The 21,806-nt window shown below is 41.3% G+C and overlaps 1 pseudogene; it reads right to left on the bottom strand.

Moving 5' to 3' along the window:
- Positions 1–1,266: 1,266 nt before the first annotated feature.
- LOC146615605 (C-type lectin domain family 4 member E-like) lies at positions 1,267–14,752 on the bottom strand (annotated as a pseudogene).
- Between the last annotated feature and the right edge of the window lie 7,054 nt (positions 14,753–21,806).

A 21,806-nucleotide genomic window follows, 5' to 3' on the forward strand; every position in this document is an offset into this window, starting at 1 on the left:
CTCCGCACCTGCTCAGTGGCCACCACTGCCTTCCAAGTGGCCGGCCTCCTGATAGGTTTTGTCTGCGCCGTTGCTGTGTGCACGGTCGGCCCCCAGAACTGTTTGCCCGTCGCCGCCGTTGCTGTCCGCACAGCCGGCCCCCTGAACTGTTTTTTGCACTGTGCTGTCGACCTCCGGGTTGACCCCCTGAACTTTTCATGGACTCTTGTTGAGCTCTAGTTTGGTTTTTTTGTTAATCTCTTTTCCTGTGTTCTGGACTCTTGTGCTTCTTTTTTTTTTGTTTGTTGTCTTGTCTCGTTAATTACTCCCAGCTGTGTCCACCACCTGTGTGTAATCCCCCTGTGTTTCTCTGTGTGTATTTAAGTTGTGTCTTCTGTCATTGTAGTTGCTGGTCCGTCTGTGTATCCACCATGTTTCATTCGTGTGTCCCCTGCCGTCATCATCATGTACCATCATCTTCCTTCCTTTATGTCCAGGTTTGTGTTCTTGTTCATGCTCAGTAGTTTAGTTGTCCCAGTATAGTTTAGTTCTCCGTTTTGCCGTTTGCCTATCTATATTTCGTGTTCAATAAATCACCTCCACACCTTCACGACTGCCTGCGTTTGGATCCTCCTTTACCTTTTCCGCACGGCTCTTCTCACTCGCCGTGACACCTGTCATAGGTTACATTTTCTTGAGAACAAGAAAATCTTGAACGCTCTCTTAGCTAAGCTTATAAGCTATATTAATAGATCAAAGTGTCTTCAAGGTTTACAGTAGCTCAGTTTGTTTTATTAAGTCTGTTGTTGTATTACCATCTTTTAGAGTTATCACAAGTTAACTTTTACTTTGGGTCATCTATAAGTTATGGATTTTTGGAATTTTATGGAATTTTGCTTTGCTTACATAAATTCTAAACAACCCTTCAACTATAGTATTGAAGTTACGTTAATCATTGATGGTTCTCATTTACATGACCTGCAGTAGGAGTTTATCTTCTGGAAACTGTTGCTTCAATATGGCAGACATCACACTGTAAGTGTAATCAGATTCTCTGACCACCACACTTCTCTTTTCCTAAGTTATGACTTAAACATTAAAATAATAATAACCACTTTAAGCACTCATATTTTTTGCTTTCCAGGCATTTGATAATACTTTTCCTCAGTCTTCATGGACATAAAAAAATTACCTCATCCTGATAGAACAAACTACCATGTTACAATTTAAAGCTAAAACTGCAAAGCAATTATAATTAGATCATCTTTAAGAAACTGCACAGAGGTTTTACGGGTTTTTTTCACAGATCCACTTATAAGAAGTTGAACACGAGCGATCATTCCAAGTCTTGTTCGTATCAGTTCTGACATGAACACAGTCCTCTTCACCCCAATATGAACTTCCGCCACCATTATCAGGTTGATCTTCTGCCCAGTTCCCAGCAGGTCTGTGATGACATTATACTATTATTAGTAAGAAAACGTTTTGACATTTGTTGTGGGTGTGTCAAAGCTCCTAAGTAAGCTAACTTTTCCATCAGCAGCTTTTATAAGCACACTGTAAATTATGATTGGAATATTTTAGATAGTCATGGCATGGTGGTTGTTAAAGAAGCCTACAGTATACAGTTAGTCAAACACAGTCAAACCTGCATGGATATCATGTCTTGAGTATCTTGTTTTCCCCCAATGTGGCCAAAACAAGTCATCTTACATCACACATCTTTAAGCTTTTGGCCTTGCAGTTTGGCTTAACCCACTGGCATGTAAGCTAACCACTGTGGATACAGCTGCATGATCTATAGATTTAACAAATATCTTTTGGAAAGTTAAGTAAAAAATGAACCAAGCTGAAAACTTACATCAGAGTCAGTGGAGTTCCATCTACCCATTTCCATGTTCCCTCCTGTTCTTTATCATTCAAACCAATCCAAGCTGCTGCTGTGGCAATATTTGAGACGGCAGTCTGTTTAACACACAAAAAAACCTATTTTATTATAGTTTAAAATGACAATTTTAGTCTATGCAGTTTATCCCACTTTTATAAATGTCACAGTTCTGGGTCTTTTTGACCCAGCATTTTCAGTTTCTTGTGTTTTGGTATTTTTCTATATTATGATTTATGTTCCGATTCTTTAGTTGTGCTGTTTTTATTAATATTGTAGGTTTAGTTCAATGACAAGTTTGCGTCTTTGTGATTTGTTTCTTGTTTCCGATTTTATTTTGATAGTCCCAGTCCTATGTCAGTGTATTCAGTTTTACCTCCTCATGTCTCGTTAGCCCTAATCTCTCCCAGCTGTGTCTCCCTCCTGTTTCCCATTCCCTGATTACTCCCCTGTGTATACGCCCTGTGTTTTTCTTTGCTGTCTGTCATGTCGTACTTTCTACTTGCTGTGTATTTGTCATGTTCCAGTGTTTCAGTTCCTCTGTTCTGAGGAACACACACACACATAAAACATATTAAGGATTGTACATTAACATAAAACTGTTGTCGGAACCATACTGAATTTCACCAGAGAAACACACACACACACACACACACACACATATGAAGAGAGAGAGAGAGTATACATAGTATGCAAACAGCTACCAAACAGCCATCATAATTCGTCATAGAACAGGACAAATCAACAATTGACAATGACTAATTAATATTAAAATCTGTAACATAATGTATTGTTTGGAGTTTAGTCTGTTACTGTTACTATTTTTACCATTTCTTTTTGGAGCAACTGTAATCCACATTATTTCCTTAGGGATTAATAAAGTATTCTGATTCTGATTGTTTCAGGATGACCTGCCATTATCCAGTGACACATCTGCTCATTTCTCTTCCTCTTCTTTTCTCTTTTTTCTAAACTGAGGACCTGATGGCTTTGAATTTTTCTTGTCCATCTTCCACTGGTTTTAATTTTGCACTCCAGTATGAACACAAATCCCCCAACTCGAGGATCACCACAACATAACCTAATAGACCGACACCTTAGTTCAGAGATTCACTTTGTCTAAGGTGTATTTCTGGGATTTCACACAACCCAGGATTCAGATCATGAATACATAATGGGCTTGGATTTACATCATTATAAATGAAATGTGCTCTAGTAAATAACAATCACCTAATGTTGTTCATGAGACTAAAGTCATCTTACTTTGGTAATGTAAATATAATATGGCCAATATTAAAGTTATTATTTCAATCATTATTAGTTATCACAGCAGTGAATGAACTCTGTTTCAAATACTGAGCTTCAGTAAAGATTCAAGCTGCATTTATTTATATTTCCTGTCACCTTAAATCTTCCCTCAAAGACAGGTTCTTTTGACACTGTATATATAAATGTATTATATGTAAGAGACAAATATTGTTCTTTTAATATGTTGGCATTACTAAATTTCTCTCAGTGCTTACTTTAAATATCCATGAAATCATCACATTCTCTGTAAAATTAAGGTCAACTATTGAACAAATAAAACACTGAAGAAGCCAAACAATAACATTTTCAAGTTATCTAAGTGACTTATATATCTTGTTCAACCTGAGTAGCAAAAGACCACGGGGAGTTTAAAAACGATGTGCCGGGAGTCTTAAAAGTTTATTTTATGACCTAGAAAAAGTAATGAGTGTTAGGAGGAGTTTTATAAAAAGTTGTCATTGTTGTACTTAAATTTGTAAACATTGTCTTGAACTGCATGTTCCCCTACACATCTAGGATGGTGAGGGATGCTATTTGCTATAGTGTTTAACTGCAGGCACACTGCGTGTAAGGTCCTGGGTTTCCTTATTTGGTAAGGAATGTTTACTTCCTGCCCTTTAGTCAAAGGAGCTTGCAAAGAAAAACGTCTGGACTTCTTTAAGTTACTTGAAGATGTTTCAACTCTCATCCGAGAAGCTTCTTCAGTTCTAAGGTCAAATGGTGGAGAGTCCCAGATTTAAACCTAGTGGGAGTTTCCCCCCACAGAGGGACAAAAGGACCCCCTGATGATCCTCTAATCGCCTGAGCCAAGGTGTGAAACTGGGTGTGGGTCCCAATCAGCCAGAGTTTCGGGTGTGTTCATTGTGAAACCTGGCCCCACCTTATCATGCGAATTCCTGAGGTCAGATGGCCCAGGATGTGAGTGGGCGTTAAGGGGCCTGGGGAGGGAACTCAAAACTGGATTATAGATGGCAGACAGTTGGTGTCGTAAACCACCGCCTCTGTTCAAAGATGGTCGCTCACAGTGGACATAGATGGCTTCTTTTACTCCTCTTTCAAACCATCTCTCTGTCCAAAATGTGAACATTGGCATCCTCGAAAGAGTGTGCTTTATCCTTAAGATGCAGATGGACTGCTGAGTCTTGTCCTGTGGAGGTGGCTCTTCTGTGTTGTGCCATGCACTTGTGAAGTGGCTGTTTGGTCTCTCCAATGTAGAGGTCTGGGCATTCCTCGCTGCACTGTACAGCATACATCACATTGTTAAGTTTGTGTTTTGGAGTTTTGTCTTTCGGGTGAACCAGTTTTTGTCTGAGTGTGTTGCTGGGTCTGAAATGCACTGGGATGTCATGCTTGGAGAAAACTCTCCTGAGTTTTTCTGATACACCAGCTACATAGGGGATGACAATGTTGTTGCGTCTGTCCTTCTTATCCTCCCTCGCTGGTGTCTGGTCTTCTTTTCTGTGCCTCTTTGCTGACTTTAAGAACGCCCATTTAGGATAGCCGCACATTTTGAGTGCTTCCTTTACATGTGTGTGTTCCTTCTTTTTTCCTTCAGGCTTAGAGGGAACACGTTCTGCCCGGTGGTGTAGGGTCCAAAAAAAAAAAGAAGGAACACACACACACACAGTGCATTTAACTTTCATGACACACCACAAGGTTGTACAATGGGTGTTTGGGTAACTGTTTGTCACTGAATAAAAGGTGGCAAGGGGACACTGTTTTTTTGGAGTCAACTGAGTGCGGTTGCAGAGCTTGCTGCTCTGAGATTCCGACCGGGCTCCCCTTGCAAGTTAAAATGGATCGAGCTCTGTCTTGCTTTGTTCACCGTGGATATGTCTCTGAACCAGCGGGGGCCTGCGAGTGCAGACCTAACAATGAGAGTAATATTAAAACTAAGTAGCTGCCGTCATTGTTGGAAAGTGGAATTGGCTGGGCTGCACCATGAATTGTGGGATAGGTTGGGCCACGAAGGATGCACCCGACCAATCCTTCAAATCTGGGGATATGAAGGACGCATTTGGAGGAGTCTACGAATTTAGACAGCCTTCGTCGCTGCCTACAAATGCAGCCTCAGGAGGATGCAGCCTCTGAATTTGGACACAGCTAGTGCTGTTGAGTAAGGTGAGGGAAATAATGGGGAAGGGCTCCTCTTGAAGTCCACTGTCTTCTTTACAGTTTTGTGCATATTTTTTCTGACTGCAGCACAGTAAGAACAACCTATGCATACAGGCATGTGGTTGAACACGCTTGCATGTATTTAACCACATATCTGCATGCAGGCTCATCACCATCCTTGATGAGTCTGATGTCATGTCATCTGGAAACTTTACGATTCTAACAGTCCTTTGAGGTTTTAATCCAATTCTTAGCTTCATTTTTTTCATATTTTTGTTCAGCATGGGAAGAGTCATTTACATACAAAATTATGAGTTTAAATTTCCATATTCATTTACAAACACAATAACACACACATACATAAACACTGTACCTGATCCTCTGGGCTGTCAATAACCACCAGATCTGCTCCTCTGTCTCTGCAGTCCTTTCTGGCTGCATCCCAGGAAGCAGACCTTTCAGAGAGGAGATAGCAGCTACAACTGAATCTGCTCCATCCTGCAGGGCATGTTTTATCTGGAAGAAATTACAAAAACAAAAATTTTACATTAACAAATTCCTGGGGCCCATTTTCCTGGCCACCTAAGTAATAAAATAGCCATTTTATCAAGACAAAGGACCTGACAGAGGAGAGCTGCCGTTAATGAGTGTAGCTTTTAACTGTACTTAATTATCAGGGTTGTTAGTTAGTTGCATCATCACACTGAAAAAAGGCCATGTTGGATTTACTTGATTCAATAGTGGACATTGGTTGCACACAACTGCACGACTTTTAACTGTGGGAAGAAACCAGAATACCCAGAGAGAACCCAGTGCAAACTAGCCAGATTGTGGATTTGAACCCCAGATCTTCTTACTGTGAAGCAACAGCACCAACCACCATGCCACCAATCCAGCCTTAACAAAAGTAGGAAAGCTATGATTTCAAGGCTTGATGCAGAATTTTTTTGTACGTTTTGTGATTTTCCTACAGTTTGATATCTCGTGCAATCTTGTGAATTTCATGAGTTTAGCAACTAACCACTCTTACTAGATTGTATCATGTCATCTCAACAAGGACAAATTAAGTTGTTGAATTTCGTACAGATCCTTCATGATTTAATTACGTTCATAGAAGCATGAAATGATTGTGTTTAAATTACAAGTTAGACTTTTTTAAGGTAACAAACACCCAATTTACTTTTTTCAGTATACCAAAAAAAGTAGTGGAGGCAACTCGATTTGACTGAGATGGATGCCTTCCTGAAACCACGATCCAAAGCATACGGGACTGAAAGTTATTGACTTACTTCACTCGAACATGATATGAACAATTTAATCTAGCCTCTCTGCATATCATGTAGTTTCTACACCAGGGGTGCCCAATCCCGGTCCTCGAGAGCTACCGTCCTGCAGCTTTTAGATGCATCCCTACTCCAACACAGCTGAATCAAATGGTTTGATTACCTCTTCAGCATGCCATCGTGTTTGGCAAAGGCCTGATAACAAGCCATTCATTTGATTCAGCTGTGTTGGAGTAGGGATGCATCTAAAAGCTGCAGGACGGTAGCTCTCGAGGACCGGGATTGGGCACCCCTGTTCTACACTATATAGTTACACTTAACTTTAAAGCATGAGGCACTTATGTTAAATACACGCAAGATGCTTACGTAAATCCAAGAGTTGGCCAATCCCTTTTTTTCAGTGCAGAGGACAGCGGGATTGTTATCCTAATGTAGGCCTGCTAGAGCTAGCTAGAATCAGAAACTATAGGATAACTGGATCTAACATCTTCATGTGTTTGTGGAAGGAATATATTTTATCCTTATTGTATCAATCGGATTTTTCTTGTAAATGTGAATTTGTGATGAGCACTTCTACAATGCAGCTTTATATTGAATAGCAAAGATTAAAGAATACTGAAAACATAAATCATTATTCCTATGATAACGTTTTTTTAAAACTGAATTATTGAATTTCTGAGTAAAACACGCAACAGCTCACACAAGGACTCACTCTGATTGGACAAACAGAGCAGCCTTTTCAGCTCTTTGGTCTTTTCAGTCAGCAGGTCTCTCTCCTTGATCATCGAAGAAAGTTGACTACTCATAGCTGAGAGTTTCGTATTCAGAAGGTGTCTCTCCACAGTGATCGAAGAAAGATTGTTACTCACAGTAGAGAGATTTGCATTCAGAAAGTCTCTCTCCTCACCCATGGAGGAAAGTTGGTTATTCATTTCTGACAGCTGTTTAGCGGAATCATATACGCAGTTTTGGTCTGAAATGAAGAGAAATAACATTCATTTTTTTGACACACAAAAATTTAAGTTTCATTTTGAGATTTAGATTCATTTTATTTTAAAAATATATTTAAAATTTGCCAGTTGGTAATGAAACATGTGTAAGGTCTAAACTCACAGACCTCGCTGTCTTAGAGAACTGTTACTGTGAACCAAGCAAGACACTCAATTCAGTTCAATTCAATTCAATTTTATTTATAAACCACCAAATCACAACAAAAGTTGCCTCAAGGCGCTTTATGTAATATAATATGATAACTCAGAGCTCAATCGGTTTTACTTGCCAGCAAGGGCAGTGTCCAGTAGAGCACAAACCTGACTTCCCTCTTTGCCTCTTTTTATTGACAACAATAATGGATTGCATTTATATAGCGCCAGTGGCGGTCCTAGCCTGTTTGGCGCCTGGTTTTAATTTTGCATTCCAGTATGAACACAAATCCCCCAACTCGAGGATCACCACAACATAACCTAACAGACCTACACCTTAGTTCACAGACTCACTTTGTCTAAGGTGCATTTCTGGGATTTCACACAACCCAGGATTCAAATCATGAATACATAATGGGCTTGGATTTACAACATTATGAATGAAATGTGCTCTATTTGGAAGCAGCCGGCCCCTCCCCTGTATGTGTGAGACTTTAAATCATCAAAGTGTAAATTATAAATTTTAAATTGTTATTGATCGCTTTACCCCGAGTTCTAATCTGTATATTTATTTTCTTACTCTTCTTATATATATTGCTTGTTTACTTGCACTGCTGTAACTGGAGCCTCGTCGTCTCGTCTCTCTATATACTGGACTGTAGCGTAGATGACAATAAAGTTTACTTTGACTTCAGCAGCGAGCAGGCTCACCGAGGGCTCTCGCGCTCACTTTTCGCGTATAGAATTTCTAAAAAACACCGGTGCAAATTATAAGTCTGTATCATGATGTCTAGTGTTTTTGTGTTTGTTGTTTTGTTTTTTATTTTGTTTTATTTTGCGAGTTGGTTATTAGATGCTGCTCCAGCTGGTCAGAGAATCCCCCGCCGCCCCGCCCTCTCCTCCCTGTCCCGCAAGCAGCAGGCGCACCTCGCAAACGGAGGGCGCCCTTACTCCCAGCAAATGGGCGATAGAAAACCGATCGGTGCCTATGCCATTCCCAATATGCGCTGGCTGATGTTGGGGCAGCATGAGTACGAGCAATTTTTTATTTTTTTTGCCGATGCCCGTGATGCCGCCCCGGGCAACCGCCCGTGTCGCCTGTATCAAAAAACGCTACTGTAGGCTTGGGAGAACCCGATTGTCCTGCAGAGACGTTTGCTGCTGGATACTCGATGGTCGGTTGCGTTGTGTGTCTGGTAACACTCTCGACGGAGGACATTGAACGACATGTACCAATTTGGAACCACAATAACAGAGTTCAGGCTGATTGGAGCTGGCTTGGACCTGGCTTATCGAAGAACAAGAACAAAATCCCATAAGGCTGGCCGACATGATAGACGATTGGCAGGGCTGTGAGTACTCAGACTGTGTTTTGAACGCAATATGGATAGGATCTTGGAGAAGCTCATGGCTCTGCAATATGGATAACATATTGTAGAAGAACAACGGGAATTGAGATAATTGGTGACCAGCAGAGATGGGCAGTAACGCGTTACAAGTAACGCGTTACTGTAATCTGATTACTTTTTTCAAGTAACGAGTAAAGTAAGGGATTGCTATTGCAAAATCGGTAATTAGATTACCGTTACTTTCCCGTAGGAACGCTGTGGGAGTATCAGCTTTCCACGTGTAGATATTTCTGTTGCATTTTTGTAAATAATACTTTGAATTGCGTTACTAAAACCGTGATTTTTTTGCCAGAATGTCTCATGACAGTGATGTAAGCCAGTGCGCCGTTAGTGACAACAGCTGTGTGCAGATCAACAATGGATCACATATCGATTGTGGGAGAGAGTATGAGCGTGCAGCGTTTAAAGCGTGGAAGTACTGACCTTACTTTGAGTTTGATTCCATAAAAAGTGACAAAAACATTAGCGTCCGTTGTGCGTGGGAAGAAAACTTTTTACAGCGAAAAAAACCCCTAAACTTCCAAGCAAGCACCGAGTGCGCAACGACATAATGGGAAACTCACAGAGAAACTCGCGGATTCTTCAACTGACCGCAGCACACCTGCACCAGGGTAAACCTCCGCCTACCGTAGTCCTGCTTTACAGGTGAAAATAGAGCAACAGGACCGCTGAGTCTTTGACTTTATTTATTTTCTGCTGTGTTTTACTTGCATCTATTTGAAAGAGTGAGTGTAAACAAAAAAAATATTTTATTTTATGTGCTGGAATGTGCAGAAAATAGGTTTAAATGTTATACTAATTTATTCAAGTCAGAGAATGTTGCATATAATTACATTTTTGCTTGATGCATAAAGTTAAAAGATTAAAACTGATAAAAAAAGTAAAAAAAAAGAGACTTTTCCATTTGATTACATTTTGTATGATGATTTATGCAGAAAAAGTAGAATTGGGCTGAAAGCTCTATCACTTTATCACCTATTCAGGTTGTAAATCGTGTTTTTAAAAAGTAACTAAGTAATTAAGTAATTAATTACTTTTGAAAATAAGTAATCAGTAAAGTAACGGGATTACTTTTTTGGGGAAGATTACTTTTTTCAAGTAACTTGACCAACACTGGTGACCAGTGATGGACATTAGACAAACTGTAAAAGTTGGATGCAGTTGTTCACACTAAACATAAAAATTCACCATCTTCACTCGTGCGGCTATCCCACTGGCGCCAGCTGAAGGCCTGCCAAGGTCGAAGTTGACTGCAACAACAAATTCTTCCCATGATAACAGGATTGTTGTCAGAACTCTTTGTACCTCCTTCAAGGCCACCTGGGTCCATTGGAGACTGTTGACCTTCGCTTAACCAGGCGTGGTGACACTTTCTCTCAGCTGAACACGGGATACACACACAAACATGCACATGCACGAAACATGTACACTGATACTAATACGCCCTCACTATCATCCTCCCTCCGCCGAATCCAACGCCTCCTCCCATGCTTACCTCACATCCGATGTGGACACCGGATCAGCTGGAGGTACAATCGAAGATTGCAGCGGACCCAGATCAGCTGTACACACTGGAATACTCTCCCATGTTGCTTGTCTGTGTTTTATTGTGTTATGGTGTATTGATATCTGTGCATTCCTGGATTATCCTTCTGTGTTACACATTTCAATGTTTTTTTCCCTTGCTACCTAACCTGACCTGTCTCCCCAATGTGATGTTTGTGTATTGTATGTACGGTCAGCAAGGTCTGTCATCTCGATTGTGGCCAACTGCAACTGACAAATAAAGGCTATCTCATCTCATCAAAGCGCTTTACAATTCCACTATTCATTCACTCTCACATTCACACACTGGTGGAGGCAGCTACAGTTGTAGCCACAGCTGCCCTGGGGCAGACTGACAGAAGCGAGGCTGCCATATCGCCCCTCTGGCCAACACCAGTAGGCGGTAGGGTAAAGTGTCTTGCCCAAGGACACAACAACCAGGACAGAGAGAGCTGGGGATCGAACCGGCAACCTTCCGATTACAGATGAGCTTCCCAATCCCCCTGAACCACGGTCGCGCGTGTGTGTGTGTGTCTGCGTGCGTGCGTGTGTGTGTGTGTGTGTGTGTGTGCCAACATGTACAAAAAACTGTAAAAAGCAGAAGTCCTGCTAAAACAGGAACTTGTAGCTGGCTATGCTTGCCATAAAAAATTACCAAAGCTGAAAATAAATCTTCTAATCATCTAGCTCCTTCTGCACAATGACAACCATATTAGGACACATAGAAGCAATGGTCATGTGACTTTGCACAAATGACAATCTCAAAAGAATCAACTCTAACAACATGTTAAATATGTACATCAGTTTTATGCTAGTGTATGAGAATAAGGAGCCACTGTTGCTATGCTCTCATCATCTTGGTGTAGTTACTCTTGTTTGTCAACTTTTAGTAGAAGTGACAACTGAATTGAATTGTATTGAACTGAATTGAATATTTGCCTTTTTACTGTGGCTGATGGTGGCTGCTGGTCAGTAGAGCAAGTATTGATGAAAAACATGCAACTCACAGAAGAAACCGAGAGTGATCAGTCCAGCCAGAAGGAAAACACTCAGCAAGCTCAGAGAGAGAATAACGCCCAGATAAAAACTTCTCTTAGAGCTCCTTGGACCTGAAAAAACAAAGAAAGGAAAACAGGGAATCCAATAAAATGTACACAGTAATAACAGACGTTAAAATACCTATTTTCCTATGTGTGTTACTTCTTCCTTTCCTGTGTTGATTTGTTGCTTAAAACATTTGACCTTGATGTATATTTAGTACATTGCATGCAAGGATGGATGGATTATTTCTAACTGTTAGGGTCCCTGGGTCGTTGACCCAGTGTTTTGTGTTTTTGGTTCTTTGATTTTGTTATTTCATTATATTCTAGCTTTGCTTTATGGGTTTTAGGATCATTCTTAGTTTAGGTTCTCTGGGTGGGGTTGGTTAGAGTTTTAGTGTTCTGGTTTTCTGTCTGTGTTCCTTAGTTGCTGTCTCCCCTGTCTGCTGTATCCCCACATCCAGTCAGTGTCTGTGTCTGTCCTGGTCCCACGTCTCTGTTCCCTCTGTAGTAGTGCTTGCATGTGAGTCTGTGTCTTTTGTTCAGTCTGTGTTTTGGGTTTCCTGTTTTACTTTGAAAGTCCATGTCTCATGTTAATGTGTTTGGTTTTGCTTCTCCTTTGTCTCGTTAGGCCTGATTTGCCCCAGCTGTGTCTCCCTCCTGTTGCCCATTCCCTGATTGCTCCCTCTGTGTATTTAAGCCCTGTGTTTCAGTTTGTCAGTGTCGCGATCTACCGTTTATTTTGCTGTGTGTTCTGTCTGTGTAAAGTTTACCTTGGAGTCTCAGTTTTGTTACTTTTTTGGAGTTCAGCATTAAAGCTGTATTTAAATTCACCTTTGATTTCCGTGAGTCTGCATTTTGGGTCCTTCATATCACCACCCCTGCGTAGGGATGGGTATTGATAAGATTTTAACGATTCCGATTCCATTTTCGATTCTGTTTAACGATTCGATTCCTTATCGATTCTCTTATCGATTCTTTTTTTTTTTTTTAAAGGAGAACACTAAAGTCGATTAGCTTAGAACTGTGTTTTATATCTTCTCTTTGAACAAGATAGAAATTTAGGAGTAACATGGCCTTACAAACCCAACAGTGAGATCTTAAGAGAGCCACAGCCTACGGCTCTTCAATGGGGTGTCACAGGGTCCCCAGGAAAAAAAATGTATATGTAAAATAATAAAATAAATATTCTCCTGTAGCAATAACAAAGTTTAACATAAATTATTCTGTAGCAATTACACAAGAATATCCAGTAATGTCCCTGCCTACAATTAAACACATTCACTTACCAAAGTGAAATCGGGGCATCTGCTGTGGCAAATGGGTGCAAGCCTTTGACCACAAACTTAGACACTGCTCGGTGACATTCGTCTATCCTGGCCTGAAAGGAGACGCTACCGGTAGACTGCAGCGAGAACTGCCAGCATCTGAGCCAGCCAGACTCTGTCTCTCTCATCATGGTTATCTAAATGCAACGCACAGTAATAGCAGGTTTTGTTATAAGGTAAATCGCGCTCATATAATATGCAATGCTAATTGATTAGTTACCTGCAGTATTAACGGGAGAGGACGTGGAAACGCTACCGCTGCTGCTGGGTTGAGCTTCACTAGTCCGGAGCGGATCAAAAACACGACATTCGTTGAACGCAATCGCGTGTTTTTTGAGCAAATGCTTTTGCATATTCGTAGTGTTTCCTCCCTTTGATGAAATCTCTACTTTGCAAGTATTGCACGTTGCCCTGTTGTCATCCTTTCTCATAAAGTGTAACCAAACTTTTGAGCGTTTGTGCCGCTCAGGCGCCGTGTTTCCTACTGGGTAAAAGACGCTACTCAACGTGATGACGTCATTCGGGGCGACTGGAATCGATAAGGGAATCGTTTTTAAAAGTGGCAAACGATTCCAAGGAATTGAAACAGTGGGAACCGGTTCTCAACAAGAACCGGTTTTCGATGCCCATCCCTACCCCTGCGTGCACACAGCCTTCACATAACACTAAGAGCTCAGCTCTGCAGCACAGGTTGTCTGAAGTGTTAAAGTATTACTGGTTTCAGTCTATTCTTTTTAGTTCTGAGAGAGTCACCCATTTCATATGTAGTTCATATGTGGTTTATGCAGCTAAGCCACCACTGAAACTGGACCTGTTCTCAAGCTTTGTATAAACTTTAGTTGTGTGAAAGGCTACAGAAGTCAAACTTCTTTTAATAGTTTTATTAATAACTTTTAAAATAACATTTCAAGAGAAGGAAAATAGTCAAGTATAGGTTACAGACAAAGACCTTATACACACACAAACAAACACACACAAACACAATGAGTTCCTGATGAAGGCTCTTAGGGTCCTGTTGATCTCGTACAGTTTTAGGCCTGAGAGTGCTAAAACTTGACTTCAGGTAGAGACTTGAATTGCGAAGAGTTTTTGTGTCATGACAGCAGTGGCGTCTCTGCCTGTGACCATCTTATTTTTAAAAAAGGGCAGCAGGTCATACTCGAACCCAGGCCATCAAAATAAATAAGGACCTCTAATTTGGAACAGAGACATTTAAAAAAATGTCTAACTGCTGGCTAGTTAAAATATTAAAAATTAATATTTAATCCCATATTTGAGCACACAGTAATAAAATACTTCACATTGCAAAAGAGTGACAATTTCTGAATGGCCTTTAGTTATATTTCACAATAATGTAACAAATTAAGCATATATAATATTTTTCAACAAGAAATTGTCTTTCACAGAAATTAAGAATTCATTCTACTCTCATGTTGGATTGAGCAAATACAGCAAGTTGGATTACAAAAGCAAAACAATAAGCAGATAGTGAAAGCCAATCTCTTGCCCTGGAATACTATGAAATTCAGGTTAAAATCTGTTACAAAGCAAAATATGCATATATTTAACAAAATTTTTTAAAAAAAGGTTTAAAACAGTGTATAATAATATTTTTCTGACCTGACACATTATGGGTGTCAGGTCACTTATTTCCTACCTGTGTGATTTGTTGAAGGTGCTGGTTTGAAACATTCAAGATTCACATATATTTCGTCCATTGCATGGAAGAATGTAGATTATTTCTGAGAAGTGAGCTCTGCAGCCAGGTCTCATGAAATGCGAAAGTATCATCAATTTTAGTCTAATCATTGTTTAGCTCTGAGGAAGTCACACATTTCATATGTGGTTTATGTAGCTATGCCACCACTGAAACTGGATCTTTTCTTAAACTGTGTATAAACGGTAGAAGTCAAAAGTCAAACAACAGAAGTGAAACTTTTTTTCCATAGTTTTGTTAAGAACTTTTAATGTTTTTAAAAAGAAATAATGTACAGTAGTATAGGTTAGACAGACAGACAAAAACCTAAAATGCTGCACACACGCACACACCACACACACACAACACTGCTCATTTTACTTCTCTTTTTTTTTTTTTGCCTGTCCTGTTTGGTTTTTTAGCCGTCAGAATTGATGTCTGAAAGCCAACAAAGATACCCAATGGATTTACTTTGCCAAATGGATCATCACGGCCTTGCTGTATTGGTCCATTTGATCAACCTTTGTTGTTATTATTTATTTTATTTTATTTCATTTTCAGTTGTTACAGATGGGACAGACATGGCCGGGGATAGCAAAGGGAGAAGGAAAGATGAAGGGAAAGAAAAACAGAGGTGAAGAGTGACAGTGAGAAAGGGCACTTAAAAAGAGAAAAATCTCCTGGAACACCTGTTGAGAGAAAAAAAAGAAGGAAAAAAGAGAAAACAAGCAAAAAAAGAGAACAACATAATAAACACAGCACCATCGCATTAATCTAAGTAACAAAAAGAACAGTAAATACTAAATATTGACTGATATTGTGCAGCACGCAGGACCAACAGTGCACAATGTGCTTTGAGGTAGCAACCAAGAAAGGTGTAGTTTGTGTCTGTGAACACCTGCATGCACACCTGTGTGGATCAGCGCGCTTGTATTAAAAAGGTTTCTCCATGTAACGATCTGCTAGAGGGTGTAGGGAGCCATAGACCCATCCTACAGGGCATGAAGCAGGCATGGAGGAGATCCAGGCCTCAGACATTCAGAGGGCCCAGAGTGCGAGAGCCCAAGGAGGACCATCGGGGCATCCGTGCTACCCTCCTGGGAAAAGCTGAGGAGAGCCCCAGATGAGGGGTCACCCACCAGCCACGGAGCAGAAGCCAGAGGGGGGTGCAGTGGCGTGCACACGGACTCTGCCAGCAGCCAGCTGTGCCAGAGTGAACTGAACCGCAGGCCCAGAGGCCGGAGGACTGAGGGCCCCCCACACCCCGGAAGAGGCCCAACGGAGCCACAGGCGACAGCCCCCGCCATAGAGCCAACAGGAGTGAGCCGGTACATACCTGAGTGCCCGGCCCCGGACACCAAGAACCACCAACGCACCAACTTCTGAGGGCATCAGTCACACGCAGGGAGTATGGTGAGGGGAGATAGGCCTCCAGGTCCAGGTACCCTCACCCCCAAAGGAAGGAATCCCACCTAGACCCAGGAGATGTTACCCTTTCCCCCTGGGGTGGAGACAAGCTGCCGGCCCTGCAGCAGCAGGGAGGCCCCTCATCCCAGATCCCAATCGGACGGCCAACACCGTCACCCAGCCCCTCCGCCCCAATGACTAACAGAGAACTGGGGTGTGTGAAGACCCCATACCTACCTCCTATTAGGTCCTGCGTGTTGTACTAAAGTACATTTAAAACACGGGAGGGCATGGTGCTTCCTGCCAGAGAGCAGCAGGTGTCAGTACGGCCCCTCCCGAGAACACTCAGTGTCTACATGCATTTAAAATTGAGAGGTGGGCAGAGGTGAGGTGGAACACACAGACCGTCCTCTGGACGCCGTGTAATGTGCCCATCCCCAAGGCCCTATATGTATGAGAGTGTGAGTAATGTGGATGTCTAAGTTGTGGAGTAAAATTGAGGTACAGGTAGCCAGAAGGGAACAGAGGAGGAATGCCTCCCCTGCACCCTGGTGACACACCTGCACTCCAAGGCCCTGCATGTGTGGGTGGGTGTGGTGGAGCAGGAAGGGCGAGGGAGTTGGGGATGGGAAGGGAAGGGCAAGTAGCCCTTTCTGGGGTCTCCCCCGCTGACCCCAGTAGGAACCCCTGCCCTCTGGACCCCACCAAGGAAACGGGGCCCAGGCCCATCCAGACTGGGGCCCATGGCAGCAGCACCGCCAAGCCCCACAGGACCCAGGGCAGCCCAACTGACCCCACCGCAGAAGAAACTGTACCCACAATCAATCAATCATCAATTCAGTTATCTCCCAGGCTACACAAGACAATAGATATCCAGGTTAAGTCCATTCTCCACCTCTCCTATATCTCTCCCCCACCTACAGAGTGAACTCCTGCATGGATGAAACAACCTCCCTGCCAGCTGAAGAGACCCCCAGTTAGGCTGATGCACCAGAGGCCCCCTGTGACCCTTCCCATGAGTGATTTGGGTAGAGATTTCTATCTAGTCAGATCGCCTTGTACTTTCTTTAGAAGTGGGGTGTGGTTTAGTTAAATCTGCAAGCTTAGGAGAGACGGACGATCTGATATTCTCGTGTTGGCGTTGTTCCCACATCATCATAATTAATGTTGTTCCAGGGTCCACATTACAAGTAACCAATCACCTTGTTGTGACGTCATACTTTTGCGACTTCGAAAAATACCCACCTTAAAAAAACAAATGTTCTTCGAGAAACCACCTTTTGTCCGCCGATTCAGCAATTTCAATTCCTCTCAAGATACTTTTCTTTAATAAACGGTAAGCATAATACATATGTTTTCCTTGAAATGGATAGCTGTTTGTTTGCTAGTGATAGGCTACTTGCGAACCAGTGTTCTCCAGACAGAGAATTGCGTGTCAATGTATTATGATTAATTATGAAAGTACAGGTGAATATAGCTCTCCCGTCAATATATTATGATATATAATAAATGTACAGGTGAATATAGCTGTGATAACAATGTCAGGCAAAATTGCAGTAGCTTCCCTGATCACTTTACAAACATAAGTGAAGAGAATTTGAACTAAAAGGCCTAGACTAATGGTTGTGTGCTGAATCTATGAATCAAACTATCACCTGGAAACATAATTAACTGGTCCATAGCTGTGAAACTGGACATGAGTTCTTGATTCTATGGAGATTAACAGTAATCCAGAAATTTACAAATTTGTCCTGGGCCATCTTGTAAATGTTGTCCCTGGGACATCGTGTTAAAGTTGCCAGACACATACCATATGAAAGTTTAGCCTCTTTTAGCCCCTGTTTGTTTAATATTATATATATATATATATTGTTTTAATATTATATTTAATATTTACATTGTATTGGAAAACAACCCAAAACAAGTTAAAATGAATTAATGAATATTGACTAATTAAACCTTTGTTATTTTACCACCAGAAATGCACGATATAATTAGAAGAAGTGTTCTGAATGACGAAAAAAAAAGAACTGGAAAAGATACACAACTTTGTGTGCATGTGTCACAATGCCAGGAGGACCCATTCAGTGTCGTGTTAGAAAAATTGAACTCATTAACCCTTCATGGACATTATAAATGTTTAAATGTGGCCTCAGGTAAAGACAGGAAAAGAGACTATTACAAATTCAACTGCATCAGAGCTGGAAAAAAAAGTCGAAACAGCTACAGGGCAGTGGGCTGTAAGGCCTTTGTTTCATTTAAAGTACTCAAAGTACTTTGTTTTTTGCAGTACTCAAAAAACAGAGTAGGTGGATTTGCCTAAACCAGCTAAACCGGCACAGAGCATTCCTTTATAAAAGACGTGTGCAATTCCAATTTTTTTTTAAATAATACAGTCTTGATTTAAACTTTAAATTCCTTCAATTACAGTTACTAATCATTTCAAATAACTTTTTTTCAGATTTTTCCACCGCCTGAAATACCTTTTTTTTTTCTGAGTGGTCCCACCTGCAACTGATTCCTCGCCAGCTGCTGCCAATCATCCACCATTGTGACAGAACTATTTAATGGTGTGGCTGAGTGACAGACAGCGCTGGAGTATTCCACCAAGCCGGGTAGTGACTCGAATTCAGCGAGTGTTAGACAAACGTTTGATAGCGGAGGGAGGCTAACCGCATCTGTTTGCCTTTTTTCCAGGCTACGAGTGAGACGGAGATACGAGAGGAGAGACGTCACTGTTTACGAAAGTCGTATGGACACACGAGGGGAGCACGGAAGGGACTTAGCACTATGGATTACTTTGGATTTGCTTCACTGTAAATAAAGACACTGTTCAATCTTAACGAGCGATCCGCGTCTGGGTTCTCTTACTCATCACTCCCGTAACACAAACGCTTCTTCTGCATCTAGAGACAATATTGTGGTTTCAATGTTTTTACTGTATGAGTAGTCTATTAAATTAGGTAATCTACTTGTATTTGTTGATGAGTGCCTACCTTTTATGAAACCAGTTTGGTCAGGATGAATTAGATGGGGGGGTGTGTATCTTCTCTAATCTTTTTGAGAGAGCTTTGCAGATTAATTATTTTGCGGTCTACATTTATAAGGGATATTAGACGATAGCTTGAGGGAAATACAGGGTCTTCCTGGTTTTAGCAGGAGACTAATGTTGGCAGCATTCATAATCTGCCATTTTCCTTGATGTCCTTAAACATTCTGTGGAATACTGGTGCCAAAAATGTCCAGATTTCTTTGTAGAATTCTGCAGGAAAGCCACCTGGACCTGGAGCCTTATTATTGGGCTACTTATCAGGGTTTCCTGTAGTTCACCTGGCGTCAGTGGCGAATCCAGTAACATTGCCTGACTGTCTAGTAATTTTGGAAGAGTTACGTTGTCAAGAAACTGATCAATTTCATTTTTAGACGGGTTTATTTGTGGTGAATATAAAGTTTCATAGTAATCCTTAAAAATGTTAATTCTTTCAGGGTCATATATTGTGTTCCCAGACAGCACATATAGTTGTTTTTTCTTCACTTATTTTTAACTGTTTAGCTAGAAATCGACTGGATTTGTTACTGTGTTCAAAATTCTGCAAGTGAAGTCTTTGTACAAGGAATTGAGGTTTTTTTTATTAATAAATTCATTTCATTCTAATTTTGTTTTGCATATTTTGACTTGGTCCATAAGGATTTTATGTTTTTTTCTAGTTCCTGAATATTTTTGTTTTCTTCTATCTTTTTATTTGATGAGAAAGAAATTATTTTACCTCTCATCACAGCTTTCCCTGCTTCCCAGAGAACAGATGCTGATGTTCCAGGAGTGTCATTATAGTCTAAACATAAAGTCCACTCTTTTTTACAGGAAAACGCTGGCAGCTGGGGTTACCAGGGACTTCCTGTAAAAAATATAGTAGATAAGATAAGATAAGATAAGATAACCTTTATTAGTCCCACACGTGGGAAATTTGTTTTGTCACAGCAGGAAGTGGACAGTGCAAAAGTTATGACGCAAAAATTAGAATACAGCAGACCACACCATAAAAGATAGCAGAAGCCACCACAGAGTCATAGAAGGTCTTCAGGAGTGGGCCCTCCACTCCAAATGACCTGAGTCTCCGCAGCAGGTACAGCCTGCTCTGCCCTTTCCTGTAGAGGGCGTCTGAGTTATGAGTCCAGTCCAGTCTATTGTTCAGATGAACACCAAGGTACCTGTAGCTGTCCACAGCCTCAATGTCCATACCTTGGATGTTCAGTGGTTGCAGTGGAGGATGCTTGTGCCTGCGGAAGTCTACCACCAGCTCCTTGGTTTTACTGGCATTGATCTGGAGGTAGTTCAGCTGGCACCAGTCCACAAAGTCTTGAGTCAGTCCTCTGTACTCCTTGTCGTCCCCATCAGTGATGAGGCCGACTATTGCAGAGTCATCAGAGAACTTCTGCAGGAAGCACTGGGTGGAGTTGTGGGAGAAGTCTGCAGTGTAGATGGTGAAGAGGAACGGAGCCAGAACCGTTCCCTGTGGGGCCCCCGTACTGCAGACGACCCTGTCCGACACACAGCCCTGAGTCCTCACATACTGTGGTCGGTCGGTGAGGTAGTCCAGGATCCAGGTAGTGAGGTGATGGTCCACTCCAGAGTTCTCCAGCTTGTCCTTCAGAACCGAGGGAAGAATGGTGTTGAAGGCACTGGAGAAATCAAAGAACATGATTCTCACAGTGCTTCCAGCGGTCTCCAGGTGAGCGAGGGAACGATGTAGGAGGTGAATGATGGCATCATCTGCTCCAATGCCAGGCCGGTAGGCAAACTGAAGTGGGTCTAGTGATGAGCTTGTTAGGCGCCGAAGCTGAGCCAGGATAGCTTTACATACAAAATATGTAAACTGGTTTACAGTGAATGAAACTCACAAATGTTAAATCTACAAAAAAGAAGTTAATTTCACACAACAATTGTTGTATATTCATAGAATATTTCCTGTATTTTTTTTACATGTAATAATTGCTTATTGTGGATCCATAAATTGTAAAATTAACAGGGAAATATCAAACAAAAAACAAATTTGAACTGATAAAACAACTGTGAAACTGTGCATTTTAAGTGGAGCTGCTCTGTATATTATACATAAAATCTATTACTATGCTGTATTTTTATGTTTTAATGTAAAAGTTTAAATCATAAACCTGCAAACTTCTTACTGCTATGCCTACACCTAAACATGCAAAAATACATCTTCAGAAAAGACAAGTGAGGAAAATATCACTTTTGGGAAATTTATTTTGCAGCCATCATCAATAAAACAATTGACAACAATTGGATGCATTTTTTTCAACTTGCACAACAGTCACACAATTCAATCAAAATGCTATAAAACTGTGGAACATTCCCGCAAAGCAACAACCATCTTCATTAAACAAGCATGTGGCAGACCCTCTACCAGAAAAAGTTACATAGCAACCTGTTAAAACAAAAATGACATATTGTGCGAAAATTACTGTAATCACCATCCCGCGCAACACGCACTCTGCTGTCACCACAACCATGGCCCTGGTCATAGAAAACACATGTGTAGTTACCGTACCAAAACATCAGGAAACCACCTGTGGGGAAACAAACCTATGAACACTGCAGTAACAGAACTATAGAAAAACAAACAAACAAACAAACAAAAAACTGTGGA

This window comes from Diplotaxodon limnothrissa, linkage group LG16 (genome assembly GCF_057381915.1).
Source record: "Diplotaxodon limnothrissa isolate DT_005_m linkage group LG16, D_limnothrissa_male_GT1.1, whole genome shotgun sequence".
NCBI classification, from domain to species: domain Eukaryota; kingdom Metazoa; phylum Chordata; class Actinopteri; order Cichliformes; family Cichlidae; genus Diplotaxodon; species Diplotaxodon limnothrissa.